General features: G+C 35.4%; 1 protein-coding gene across 3 annotated transcripts in view; it reads right to left on the bottom strand.

Annotated features, from left to right (window-relative positions):
• Positions 1-15,600, bottom strand: part of DYRK1A (dual specificity tyrosine phosphorylation regulated kinase 1A) — a 160,603-nt gene that overhangs the window by 47,748 nt on the left and 97,255 nt on the right. The window lies entirely within an intron of this gene.

The raw sequence follows: 15,600 nt of genomic DNA, 5'->3' as shown, positions 1-15,600 counted from the left end.
ATTAGAATAATGTTCAATGTTTCACACACACACACGCCAAAAAGGGCAGGGCAATACTATAATACTACACAAGAACTAGAACTAACTACTGCATAAGAAATTTTCTCTGTCACCATACAGCTCTATTATAGCAAGTTATTTTTTAACAAAACCTTGCTGGATACTTTAGCATTTAATTTCAAATGTTTTAGAATGCTTCTTATAACAATTATTAATGTACTTAAATTTAAGAATAGCAAAGATAGAGAACAGTAGCTTAGGCGACTGGGGTAGAGAATTTCAGCATCAGGAAGTTTATATGCTTCCTCACCCCCTGTTCTATCCAGATGGAATCTAAGATATTAAGATAAACCATATAAATACCAGAAATAAATTTAAACCATTCCAAACTAACCCCAGATAAAAGTATTAAATTCAATACAATTAAGTTCATTATCATTTCCTTTTCATTAGGCAAAATAAAAAGATAATAATAAATAAATAACACATATTTCAAAGTATCAGCATGTAATGTTAAAACATTCCTCAACCTATAAAAATCACTGTATATTTATTTTAAAAAAAGATGAACATATGGGTTATATGTTATATGGGTTATAGTATTAAATACATAAATGTGAGTATCAGTAGTTCTCTTAATTCTTACCATAAGTTAATTTTCTCTTATTTAATGTCCAACCCATTAAGTCTTACTATCCTATACAAACAACTGTTTTTATTAAAATGAACTGACTTATTAAAAACGAATATCGCAGCTATTCAGCTCCTGTAAGATGAAAAGGCAAATGGTCTTCACATACCTAATAAGTTAAAAAAAGACTATTAGCAAAGTATTAGTAAATTTTTATAATGCCCTTCATCTTGTTTATGAATTTGCTTGGGTGTTCCCCATCCATAAATATCTAAAAACACATCAGGTAATCATAGAACTTTGACATAAAAAGATGTGAGATATATAAACACCTGAAAGTTCTTGATTCTGGATTACTTCAGAACCATACTCATGTCTCCATAAATATTATTTCTGACAGAAGGATTGATACATTCTGTTATAAACAAATATTTCCCAAATTCATTTTAGGACTAGTGACAAGAGCAGCTTCCAACACAAACACAAATTTATGGATCTTAATACCATCTTGCAAATGACAGAATCCCCAAACTTAAGTCCTGTCAGGCGTTTTGCCTCATTTTCAGAGTGTTTGAAATAAGGTGGGTGTGTCGGCAAAGAAACACTGAAAACATCTACAGAAGTAATATGCTATCCAATATCCTTCAAATATGTTTGAATAACAATTCTCATATCTCAACAATCAACTAGGATAGTTGGGCAGATAGGAAACTAAGTCCAAAACATTTAAAGTTGACTAGGTAAAATTTTCTTCATGTATGTTTGGAAGGCTACATCCTTGGAAGGATGATAAAACAATTAAATTAATGAGTAAAAATATGCAATGTTCTAGACCACCAGGTGAGAAAAAACAGCTATAAATCATTTTATTACTCAAACAGCAGGATTAATTTTGGAGCCTCTATAAGGAGTTTCTAACCCAACAGCTACCCTACTGGACTATGGCTCTTTTTTCCATATGCAAACTGGTTTTCATCAGCTATAATAAACTGGCAGAAAGGAAAAACAAAAGGCACAAGCAATGCTACACTTGCCCATCACTGAATCCATGTAGACAAACACAAGAAATTGAAGGGGAAAATGTGATACAGCTGGAATTATCTCCAGTCTGGTGGTCTACTATTTCCATCTGCATTAAGATTGTTATAATTCCACATGCACAAGCAAAAGACAATTATAGCTCAAGCAAGGAAATAGCATGAGCAGACAAGAGAAAGAATAAAATAAATGAAGTTCTGTCCCCCAACACTTGTGTATCCCCAAAACAAACAAATGCTCCTGATGATCAGGGCACCATCTAAATATGGGATTAAAAAATGAGGACCAGAATATTGAGCACACTGCAAATATGGCCATTTTAGTGCTATGCTAAATATCCTTAAGCACAGAACGGTACCACTATGTAGTGGGAGGGCAGTTTAGTGAAATGTATTAATATGTATACTGCTTTGAGCTTAATCAGGAAAGACTAAGGCATAATTCTAATGAATAAAACATTAGAAACCCAAAATAATTTCCCCTGCACATTCTTTTTCAGCACAAAACATAAAACAAGAGTCCATACATGTGTACATAATGTCCAGCAGGGGATGCTTCATGCTAAGGACAGGAAAAGCAAAGCTCTCTCAAAGCCCACAACACTGAATACAATGTTATTTAATAGTTATGTTTCACTCTGCCTTGTTCCTTTTTTCCCCTACTTCAGATATGTATAAACTTACCTGATTTTTTTACATTTTCTCAGACCAGTACAGAGAAGAGTTGCATACACATTAGGACTGAAAGAAGTGTTTTAGAATGAATGGGAGTGCATGTAAAGCACCTGTTTTGAATTGTTAAAGTATTTGTACCTTTTTCTAGGCTCACATGGTTGCTTCAAAAGAAGTATAGGATCAGCTCCTGAGGCAAGCAAGAGAGCCTGGAAAAAGACGCAGCTGCTTTAACAATTCAAAAAGATGCTTCTTATGTGCTCCTGCACTTTCAGAAGCATCTCTTTCAAATGATTTGCATTGGACTAATAAACATCCTGAGTAATTTACTTCACAACACTGTATTTCCAATGTAAAAATAGCTGTACAGGCAGCATCACTGCTCTACAATTTTCCTCTTTCATAGACTATGGTTCAATAGCTGAGGAGGGTTTGCATTTACATTTCAGTTTTTCTTAACTGGATATTTGCACTGCAGCCAGATATTGTTCTGTTCTACAGGTTGTTTGGTGGTTGGGTTTGCATTATAACCTGGGGTACCTTTTCAATAAGTTTATTATTGCATTGCAACTTGCAGTGTAACATGCCCATTTGCTAATATTTGGGGGGATTAAGGGGTCTGCATAACCAAGCCCAATTGGTATCAGCCAGCACAGCTCATGCGTTATAGCTACAGTTCATAATAATTAAAACTCTTTCAGTTTCAGCAGAGAATATTAAGTGCATTCCAATTTCCATTTAGACTCTAAAAATCCAGCAAATTGGAAATTAAGTGTTTAATATCCACACAACAAACTCATAAAGATTTTGATGAGCCTCATGTGTTATTACGGATTTAGAAGTAACAATCCCTGCCAGATCTGTATTGACATAACTCCCATTATTCTAAACAGTTCCTGCTACTATAGTGATTGTAAAGCAGTAATGGAATAGATTCACAATCCACAATTCCTATACATATATGTGGTAGATGTTTTTCCCCAATGCTTCATGAATTATGAAATAGTTGTGTGGACCTTATGCCAGAGATGTGGATTTTCTGTAAAATTCTGAATTATTTCCTGTATAAATGAGTATGATTTCAGTTAACATACAGTACTTATCTTCAATATCCATAGTCTGTTCAAATATTTCCCCTAATTATTTTATGTGGAAAAAAAACCTAGCCTACTTTATGAGGTTTGAGCAGTATTTTAAAAATAAACCTCTGGTGTGTGGAGAAAAATTATCTTTATTGGAAAGTTAGAAATTGTATTGGGCAATATGCAAATGAAATAATGTGCAACTGAAATGTGTTTTTAGCTTTTCAATTTTTAGAAAAATCACTTGAAAAGCAAACATCCTGGAACTTTGAAACTGCCAATCTTGCCTGAAGTGGAAAATTTTACATCCCATTACTCTGCCTTACGCCTTCCACTTCTTTCACACATTCATGTTCATAATTCCTCCTCTCATCCAACCCACACCATTTTTTAAAAATACTATGTTATGGCAACAAAATAAAATTACTCCTCTTCAAGCAGCCTGAATCTATGGAGTATAAGTCCCATGCCACTGCATCAAAGCAGGAGTACAGAAAAGAATCTGCAATTCAGTGGAATACCGCACAATTACACACAGTATCACCCCAAATTCCACAACCCTTAACTATTTTGCATTAAAAGAGTTGTAAATGGGGATTTCATGAACAGCAGTAACATGAGCAGAACTGTAAGCATGGCTATGCTAAAGGAAATGGAAAAGACAATAATTCAGTATGGAAAACAAGAACTGGAATTTCACAGAACAACAAAGTTCAAACCACCATTCCTTTCATTTAAAGAAAATATTTAACTGCAGTATATATCATGGTGTCTGTCCTCTGGAATTATATCCTACCCAGAGATCTGTGTAGCTCCTACTCTGTTCCAAAAGCCTTTAAAAACATGGCTGTTCTTTGGACCTTAGGACAGGTTGTTTGAGCTCTATCAGTGTTTGTTTTGCATATGGGATATGGTTGTCTAGATACCACAAATTCTCTGTCCATTGCTTTTCTGTTTTTAAACTGTAAGCCACCCAGAGCTGTTTTGGAGTTAGGCAGCCCTCCAAATAGAATCAATCAGTCAATCTTCATTTCCTTACCCATGCAAGAATACAATGATACATCTGCCAACTACTTTCTAAATGCCTACTGGTAATGATCTACAAATTGACATTCAACAAGTAAAGGCACACCTTGAATCATCTCTCATAATTCTGTGAATTTTCTCCACTATTCACTAGTGCATTTCCCACTCTCTCACCACAAACTAGCTAAAGGAAATGCTCCTACAGAAGGGCAAGGAGCTACTGGCCAAGATTGATCGGAATTTGTTCCAGAATTGTTTTACAACTAATAACAACATTATACTTCAATTTTTCATAATTCAGGGACTGCAACTTTTAAATCTCTAATAACATAGGAGGCCCAGCAAACTCTATCAATTATGTTGTATAGATATTAAGTACCCAATTTACTGGAAACCGAAGAAGAAATGGAAATTGGAATGTGCTTAATAGCTAAATTGAAAGTTTTTTATAATAGAATCTGTATGCTATTTGTAAAAGCAGTCTCTCTCTACAACCTTGGACGGTAGTTATAATCAGATACCTCTTTTGTACAGATGATGCCCCTGTGCATCTGATAAAATTGAAATCTTAGAACATGTCCTCTGAGATGTAGATTTTACAAGGAAATGTGCTTCCAACTAACAACCTTTAGTATCAATATAAACATATAGCAATATATCAAGCATAAATTGAGGCAGAACTTGTTCGGTTACCAAAACATGGAAATGACATGCAATTTAACTGAAACTTAAATTCTTCCTATGCAAATATAATCAATTGCAATTTTTATGAGGCAAAACTGACATTTACAGATACAAGACTTAGAAACAGGTGTAGAACAGGATTTCTACACCTGTATATTGAAGAACGTTTGGTAGAACTTACCTCTTCAATAAATCCAATAGTAAAACTGGTTACTTGGTAAATTAAAAATTAGAATTCTATTCCCCTTTTCATTGTATAATCCTTCCCTCTCCACAATCCTTGGAAGATAACTCTTCAATCTTATGCACATTGAGCTGGAGGTAATAGGCCCCTTGTTTAATTTGTTTATTGACTGGTGAAACGACCATATCAATTCATAACACAGCATCCAAACAGTAAAATAGAGTAAAATTGTTCCAAATATTGGGATATAGAAAAAGTGTTCAGTAAAATATTCAAGATCTTGGCAATTGATTCCAATAAGATCTAGGTAGGAAACTCTTAGTTGAATGTCTTTAGCTATAAACTTGGCAGACCTTCTGACTGTCCATGTATTTGTACCTTGAAGGAAGTAAGGCAGCCTGTTCATGAGGTCCTAATAGGCTGTCCTGTCAGTTAGTGGCTTTAAATGCTAGGCCTTGGCTGAGATATATAGTTGGCCATCAAAGAGAATAGGTGTTATGTCTTCTATGTGTGAAGCACCATCTTGGCTTAGATCAAGTTTAGTAATAAGCCCTGTGAAAACAATGCAATTTGTTTCTGAATAGACATGCATAGATCTGTGGTTCAGTAGGGCTGTAACCTTCCAAAAATAATTGGAAGATTACAAATAATTCAGAAGATCTTGAATACAGGAATACGAACACAACCGTGTGTGTCCGAATGCATGTTCCTAATGTTTCACTGTGGTTCAATTTGTATGGGTTAGCATGTTAAGTACTGAGAAATGCTTTCTTTTTGCTACCTTTTGTGTGCGCATGTACATGCATCTTCAAGTCAGTCTTGACTCCTTGTGACTACTAGATAAGTCCATGCAGTTTTCCTGGCAACATTTTTGAAAGTGACTTGCCACTGCCTTCTTCCTTTGGTTGAAAGAGTGTGACTGGCACAAGGTGACCCAGCTGGCTTTCAAGCCTAAGAACTAGAACTCACAATCTCTCAGCTTCTAGTCCAGTGCCTTTAACCACTACACAAAACTGGCTGCCTATGATACTTTACTTGTTCCAAGCCTGCAAAACTAAAGTTCACAAAGCATAGATAACCATAGTTAAATGAATGGTGGTAAAAGAACACTGAACCTTAATTAAAAACCATGGATGTAAAACAGTTTACTATACCTTATATTCTGCGATGGAAGGCATGAGTGGGGAAGGTTCTGGAATGGAGCTTCAAGGTTGCCAGGAGGAGGAAGAGACGTTCCAGGGGAAGCACCTCCTCAGTCCCCAGCCGGAGTGTGGGAAAGCCAAGAGAATGAGACTGGCCCCTCCCTAGGGCCTCATGGTTATAGTTACTGTTGTGGTGGTATAGATTTAGTCTGGCAAGATTCTGTCTATTAGGTGTAAGCTAATACAGGAGCTAAACTATTCTGGACTGTCTTGCTGTTGTTCTTGGGCTGAACCTGACATATTCTTTGCATTCCATTATCTTTCACCCACAATCCTCTCATATACAACTGACATCAATACACGTGTCACATACCCGTAACTGCACACATATTCATACTAGCACACATAATAATTATTATTATTGCTATTACTGACATTATGTATTTTTAAAGAAGCAAACCTAGAGTATTTTTCAGGATGCTGTGGATACCAGGAACCTTTAAAGTCTAAGAAAAGGGCAAACACAGGCAATGTAAGAATGATAGGGATTCCACAATTCTCTAGAATTAAATGCATGAGAGCATTATGGCTGATTTAAAAATCCCATTTTACACAAAATCACACATGTAAGCCATAGGTTTAGCCCCTGGAACTTAAGATATGGTAGCACCTTTCATTATAATGCTTGGCAGTACAGATATACAGCTATTTGGATCTGAAGTGGCAAAGATATAGAGGGGATGTGGAAATGCTTGCAGCACCTGATTGTGCTCCTTGAAGAAGCCCCATGTGATTTTTTAAATGAAGTGCCAACACATTCAGTGAGCACATCTACATTCCCTCTGAAATACCTTTTCTACTTCATATGCAAATAGCTGCACATCCCAACTTGACAGAATTCTGCAAGTTAAGCTGTTTTCCAAAAATGTATTTGTTAAATATCTATCCCATCCAAAAGTGGCTTACATGGAGAACACATTTCAGTTTATTCCCACAATAGCAATCCACTGAGGGAGGCTAAGCTTAAAGTATATGACTGGTCCAAAGTCACTCAGTGACTTCCATGTCTATGGATAGAGTCTTCCCAGTCATAATCCTGGCCCCAGTCCTTCACCACTATTACCCCACTGGTTATAAACATTTCTTTTGAACAAACATGCTATTTCTATTTAAAACACTATCAATCCTATTGCCTATTATTTGATTTTATACCTGGAAAGGAACAATTATTTGTATAAAATTACAAAAACACTAGGGTTAGAGATATTATTTAGTATAAACAGAAGAAAGACTGAGGTATAAGCACGCCAATTTTGAAACACTTTACTGACACTTTTCAAGTAAGACCCTTAATTTACATTATTAGGGATGCAAATAATATTCAGTGAGTACAAAAGTGAATTAAATTTTGACTCTTTATCAGCTACAACAACAGCATTCACCCTGAAAGTAAGAAATTAATAGCTGATGTCTTATATCCACATGTAACAATTATTTTAGAAAACTGACAAAGATGGAAGCAATCCTTGGCTCTTGATCTTTCAACTTACTTCCCATTCTTCAATCATCTTTAAAGATAAATCTTGTAACTTCAGAACAGATTTTGAAAAAAAAGGACATAAGTACCAGGCTGGTTTCAAAGTAATCATATTTAATCATTCATTTTTAAAATATATAACTTGTATTTATCAAGCCCATTAATAATATCCAAAGAATACAGATTTGCTACTTTATTTAATAGCAAGTGAATCTGTTTAAACTTATATAACATTCATGTCATGGGTGTGACAGAATGAGGAAAGTCAGGCCCCCACCTATGGTTAAGTTGTGTACTACACAAGGGCACCATACCTGAGGGGGCACCAGCAAAGCACAGGGTGTCAGCAGCACTTCCCTTCTGGGCAAAACAATGAAAAGTAAGTGATCCACTAGAAGAAGGAGTACTGTATTTGGGCAGCTTAGCAAATGGCATGAGCAGCTTGTCTCTGAGGAAACTGATTACTTGCTGATGTAAGAAAAACAAAAAGATTTGTTCTTACAATTGGTTGTTAGGTTTATTATCACAAAATACTGGGAAAACCAAAGTACAACTTTTATTAAATCAGGGGCACAGGTAGTCCCTGGGTTAAGAACGCCCGGGTTACAGACAACCCATACTTAAGAAAGGAGTCTACTGTAGCAAGATTTGAGTTAAATACACAACAATTCAAGTTAAATACACAATGGTTCCAGTTCATTACACAGTATTACTTATACAGTATTATACAATAATACTGTTGCAGCTTACATACAAATTTGACTAGGACAGATCTTAGGAAGGGAATCATACTGGGGACTACCTATATTTGAAACTGGAGGTAATTGTTTTGACTGAAAAATTAAAAAAAAAAAGACCAATGGAAATATGTAACAAACTAAGTTCTAGTTACATCTGATCACTATTTAGTGATATTAATATTTTCCCTAATTGATTGCTTGTACAAATGTTTCAGATAGAAATACTGAATAGAGTTTAAAAAGTTTGCGTTTCTCCTCAAGATCACATACGTACTTATATTCTGAAGCTGCCATATATCCAATTTGCTGCCTTTTTGAAGCACAAATGGCTAGGAGATGGCGTGAGTGTAATAATTTGGATTCTTGTACTGGAGTAGGCTGTTGTACTTTATGGCCTAATTTATTTCTTCCAACTCTATGGCTGTATGGTAAGAGCTTGGTGTACTCTGTTTAGACAGGAAGAAAAAAATAAGCCAGGCATAAAAAAAAATAAGTAAGAGAGTTGTGAAACAGACTGGAAACTGATTTAAGATCCCATTTTTAATAAACACTGATTACTTAAACAGGGGAAACAATCAGTTTTTTAAAAAGATATTATAATACTGATCAGAACCTTAAAAAGATTAAGATGATATTCACTGCTTGCCTACATAGTTTCATAACCCTCCTCATGATCAACACCTCATTTTTTCACTCTCTTTCTTAAAAGCAACAGCTGGGCTACCTCTTTTGAAATTCCCAAGTTTAACTGCACCAATGCAAAGAATCAGAATTTCTCCAAACTACTGAAAAACATCAGAACAGAGATGTGGTTGCCCAATAAATGGGAAAAGTCCTAAAACCTGACACATTCTAACTTTTACAATGGCATCTAGCTGAAAACAGACTTGACGATTTAACAGAAAATGAAAAATGTAAATATAAGTCTATTTCCCCTTTCCAAATCTGATTGTAAACAAAATTGTGTGCTCTTGAGCTCCCAGGATGTACTAAAACAAAACAAAACAAAACAAAAACGGCATACTTTGGCCAAATGTTCACCACCCTGGTATGCTTCTAGAGGAGGTACAGGGTTTCATGTACAGGTAGTCTCCAGTTTAAGAACAAGTTCCATTCCCAAGGCCTGTCCTTAAGTCAAATTTGTATATAAGCCAGAACAGTATTATTGTACAATACTGTAGAAGTAGTATTGTGTAATTAACTCAAACTATTGTGTATTTAACTCGAATCATTGTGTATTTCATTCAAATTTTGCTACAATAGGCTCTGTTCTTAATTACGGGTCGTCCGTAAACTGGGCATTCTTAACTGGGGACTACCTGTGTGAAGTCTCATGTTCTTAACAGTATCTTTTTATTTTATGAGCAGAAGGAAGTAATAGAATATTCAGAGAAAGGAGAAAAATGAAAGGATCTATATAATTCACCATAATGTAGGACAGCTTGATTATGCCCCCTAATATTAAGGATTGTAAAGCCCCTTACTTGTAGAGTGAGAGAGAGTTCTTTTGGGCAAGTACTTAACCAAACATAACAACATTTTTCACTAATATTTCACAAGGCTGTCTCCAAAGCTATAAACTCCTTATTCATGAGTGTATTTACTCAAGAAGATATAGCTGAAGTTTTAGACAGCTATCTTCCATTGCTTATACTATGAGATAAATGAGAACAGATGAATTAGAAGTACAATTTGTAAGTCTGTATAATGTTGCTTATGTGTGTAACATAGTAAGTAGGCATGCACCGATATCCAGGTGAGGTAATTTGTTGCCTCAGATGGACTGGATGAGGGTAAATAAACTCAAGCTCAGTCCAGATGATAAAACTTAAATATTCAGTGACTTTGGCTTGGATCATTTGGGCCAAAGTTCCTTATCTTCTGGGGTGGATACTGCTGAACATCATCTTGTTCCTGTATTCTGAATCTCCTATCGCTTTCAGATTTTGTCAGCACACCAGCTAACCTATTCACCCAGAAGATAAGGAACTTGGCAATGTGGTCCTTTGGGAACTTGAACACTATAATACAAACTATGAAAATGCTTTAAAAGCTTTTAGCCAGTGCAAAGCGCATTTCTCTGCCCATTAGAAAGTGTACTTCAGCCCTAAATAAACAAGGAGTGTTTTAGTTCCTCTCGAACAAGCCACACTTACCTCTACTTCATTTTCTAATTTCCTGGAAGGAAATGAGATACGGGGCCTTTTCAGTGGCATCTTGTTGCTTTGGAATTCTCTCATGAAAGAAACATAATTTCACTACTATCTTTTTCCACACAGATTAACTTCTTTTAAACCAAAAAGCATTTTGATGCTTCCATGCCTACTGTTTTTATTATTTTTAACTTGTCCTTGTTTTGTTCTATGTCATTATGTGTATGTACATACCCCTATCTTATGGACCAAAAAAATCCTTTCTAAAAACCTAAGGTTTTTTTCCCCAGATTTGCAAACATCAAGCTGAGAGAAACTCACCCATCACAACTCTCCACTGACTAAAAGCTCAGATTCACCAGTGTGCAAAAGTATAGAGTTAAGAGAATCATGCCAAACTATTTGTGAGAATAAACTCTGACTCAGAAGTTTTATATAAGCTGAACTTATTGGCTGCCAAATTTTAATAAATGGCCACATAATAGTAACGAATGAGCATGAACTAGTTTCTTGTATCTACAAATGATTTCTTATAAAGTTTTAAACAGCTTTTCTGTACAGTGTGTTTTTATCAACAATAAATTACAAGCCTAGTTTTGAATTATATTTCACAAGTATGTGTGTTCACTTTCACTATAATATGCTATACTACACTCTGTAAATCTTTAGGATATGAGGCTATTTGTGGCTTTAATACTGTTTTGAAAGTTCTCAAGCAATAGTACAGGTAGTCCTATCTTAACGACCCTAATTGGGACCGGAATTTCCGTCACTAAGCAAAGCAGTTATTAGGCAAGGATGGCATCGTTGTTAGGCAAGGACCTCATGCTTCTCCTGCCCTGCCACACTCACCTCCACTTCAAGTCCCCCCACCCACTTATCTCCCTCTCATCTCTGCCCTTTTGGCCATCCTGCACTCTGCCATCGTCTAACCTCACTGTCCTGCCTCCCCAGCTGACCTTCGGCATCTTCTTCCTCCTCCTCCTCATGATGTGCACCCAGCTAAGGCAGCTGCTGGCCCTTTGTGAGGCATCCCTCAGCTGGGCACGCCTCATCAACAGCAGGAGGAAGAACACGGTGAGGTTCAGCTGGGGGCTGTGGGGGGCAGCAAGGGTAGGCAGTGGAGTGCTGGGCGACCAGAAGGGCAGAGGTGGGTGGGGAAGTTGAAGCGCACAATGCAGTCATAAATGCGAGGGGTTGCCAAGGGTCTGAATTTTGATCACATGACGGCGGCAGTGCTGCAACGGTTGTAATTTCAAGGACCAGCTGTAACTACCATTTGTACAGTGTGGATTACTTGTATCTCTTCTTGATTGTAGGAAAAAGAAATAAGTATGGGCTTAAAGTTTGAAATCTGTATCATTTTTAAAAACTTTTTTGAATACAAAAAAGTCTACATCACAAAATATGTTACAGTGAATAAAAAAAGCTAACTATATTATAGAGATTAAAATCAATGTGACAAAAAAGATCCATATACTAACTATAAATAAAAAGTTAATTCAACCATTAAGCTTACTGTTTAATCTTGACCATGTAGCAACATATTGTCTCATCTTTTCATTTTTAGAACATAGGGAGTTTTTAAAAATAGATAATAAACTCATATCCTGGGCCCATTCCTTAAAATTAGATTTTACATAATCTTTCCAATTATGTAAAATTATCCTGTTTGCCATGCCCCAGGTTTAGCAGAGCCAAGGCTCTTCATCAAATACATAAAACACAAAATTTGTATTTTAGCAATATAATTCAACATCACACCGAAATACGTAATTATAATACAGGTGGTCCCCAGATTAAGAATACCTGGTTTACAGATGACCCACAGTTAAGAATGGAGCCTATTTTAACAAAATTCAAGTTAAATACACAATGGTTCAAGTTAATTACACAATACTACTTATACAGTATTATACAATAATACTGTTCCAGCTTACATACAAACTCAACTTAAAGACAGACCTTTGGAACGGAACTTGTTCTTAAACTGGGGACTCCCTGTATTTCTTCCAAAGTTTACATTAACAAAAACAGTAATTTTAAGCCAAGACATATCCAAATTGTATGGGGTTATAAAATCCTTCAAATTTCCTACACCACCAACACAAATTCAATGTCCATTACTTTTAAAACATTCCATGAAGAATCCAATAAATGCAAAATAATATTTTCTAATTAATTTCATTTTTAAACCATGAATATATTTCACATTTTTTTCAACAACTGGAACCACTGATTTTCCAAAATTGGATGCTTCAGTTTTCATTCCAGAGTTCAAATATTTAATACTGACTTAATTTCACTTTTTAATACCTTCTAAAATTGAATTGGTTTTTGTTCAAGCACTGCACCTTAGAAATCTAAAACTGCAGGTATCTCAGAGGCTACTGAAGTGTCTAGCCCGACCTGTTCAGTTATTGTGGGTTTCAGTTCTATATATTTGCCAAACATATATTTCAGGTAGGTGAAACTCAAAACACAATATCTCAGAAACAATTGGAAATCACTAATTGATTAATCTCTTGTTTAGCCCTAGCAGTCCAACAACACATCCCCTTTTGAGTTACATCACACGTTATACCACAATGTTAATTAATTCAGAAACAAAACCTAACCACTTACTTGTTGATAACCAAATGTACTTAGCAGCTTTCAAGGCAGGAAATGAGAATCCTGTTAAATATACAGTATGTTGTCTCTAAAACATGCTAAGATTCTAAGTGTAACACACTTGCTCTCGAAAGGGACCCAAATAAGAGAATAACTGTAATGAGTCTCATTTTTTAAAAATGTTATAATAAAAGCCCAGTTGCATAGTTGAAAAGGTAAGTTAAAGCCATCATCAGAATGTAGCCAGGAAGAAATTTATATCACTGAATATGGACACCAACTTTCATTCTGACATATTTATCTTTATACTATATTTCTCTTTCTTTTCACTCTTGCTGAAAACAAGTCTGCTGGATGCAAAGATGCTTAAAATGCTTTAAGAAATATTTTACATCCCCCTATGCATACAGACCCACATAAATCTATGTATTTTGTCTCCAGCAATGAGTAAAAACTGTTTCTTTCATTCATACTGCTTCAAGTGTTTCAAGTTCCTATGATTGGGTGCTTTAAGAAAATTTCCATGCTATGAAGGTTTAGATATTTATCAGTATAATATTAGATACAGTTTATATTTTTTGTTGCCACTGATTAGAGCTGAATAGGAAGGAAGGGGTCAGGATAAGAGCATATGTTTAGAGCATGAGAGCTATCTTGGGGATAAAAAGGCTATTCCCTGCCTGATACATAAAATTGTACAACTATGTTTAATATTTTTGCTGCATGTTTAGCAGTTGAATGGTAATGTTATATACTATTTGTAGTAGTGCTCTGTTTTTCAGGTACACTATACAATGAATTACATTACAGATATTGCACTATTCAGCTTTTAGGTTTTTTGTTCAGTTTAGAACACAAAGAAGTATTTTTGTTGCTATGTTCGTTATAGTCTATGCTGATAAATCCAGAGCTGTTGCTTGCTTCTCTGCTGGGCTCAGTTCTGTGGCTACTGATACAAACTGGCTGGTCTACAGATTTTTTTTTTCTAGTATAAATTTCTTCCTTCGGTAAAATCATCTTTTTTGGTAATTTTTATGTATTATAGATAGTAGGTAGACTAAGCATGGACTATTATCCCACCTGTTTCTGTAGTTCTAGGAGAAAGACAAGAAAACAACAGGCTTGCTTTGAATTCCCACTGTTTCCCATGGCTAGATACTGAAAACTCATGATGCTGTCCTTTTAATTTGAACCAACCCTGACTAGAAAGCCGAATCAGTTACAGCTCAAATGGGAAACTTTTCTGAGGCAGAATTCCCTATCAAGATGCCAGTTATATTTTCTATTACTGTATTTATATTCAGTCTTTCATCTAGGAGCTCAAAAAAGTATACACTGAGTAGGCTAGGCTATGAGATGTTGACTAATTCAAAAATCAGGAGGAATCTGGTGGCACCTTTTCAGATTAACATACTTTATTTAAAAGCATATACTAGTTCATTTCATCAGATGCATTTTTGACTATCATACACTGCATAGTCTTCCTTCAATGATTAGTCCACTGTTATCTAAAATTTAATGGTCAAACTGGGAATTAAGCCTGGATTTTCCCACTTGTAATAACTATACCCTGATTCTCATTATACAGATTTATAGCGTATCTTAAAAATATTCCAGGGTTTCTTATAAAATTCCAGAATACCTCTAAAACACACATATCCATTAATCTCTGATTTTAATTGAAGAGTCCATCAGATATTCCATAATCAGGACACTATCACTGAGGAGAAGGAACTATCTATTTATTACTACGAAGTTTATTTCAGATAATGGATGCACATGAAAAATAGCCTCTGTCCATCTCAATGTACGGACAGACATACATAGACATAGGTCCCCTCATTGGATAGTTAAAATAAGAACTCTAAATTAGGTTTGCAGCTGTGCTATCTATGCCACAGAAATCATTTGCACCTGCAGTAAGAAAAGCTGATCAAAGAATACCTTCACTTTATGAAATAGTTTCTTCATAGAGAAATCCTTATCCAAAACAAAGTAAATGGCATATTCAATATTTGCCCAAGAAAGCAATTGATATCTTCTTTCAACTGATATCTGATAAAATAAATGCCTAAACTGATAATCTAGCTACTTTTTTC

This window comes from Python bivittatus, unplaced genomic scaffold (assembly GCF_059951505.1).
Source record: "Python bivittatus isolate LINGU-HERP-01145 unplaced genomic scaffold, Pbiv_v1 ctg000350_np1212, whole genome shotgun sequence".
In the NCBI taxonomy this organism is placed as follows: Eukaryota; Metazoa; Chordata; class Lepidosauria; order Squamata; family Pythonidae; genus Python; species Python bivittatus.
The sequence above is the reverse complement of the archived record's forward strand: the minus strand, read 5'-3'. Positions and strand labels throughout refer to the sequence as shown.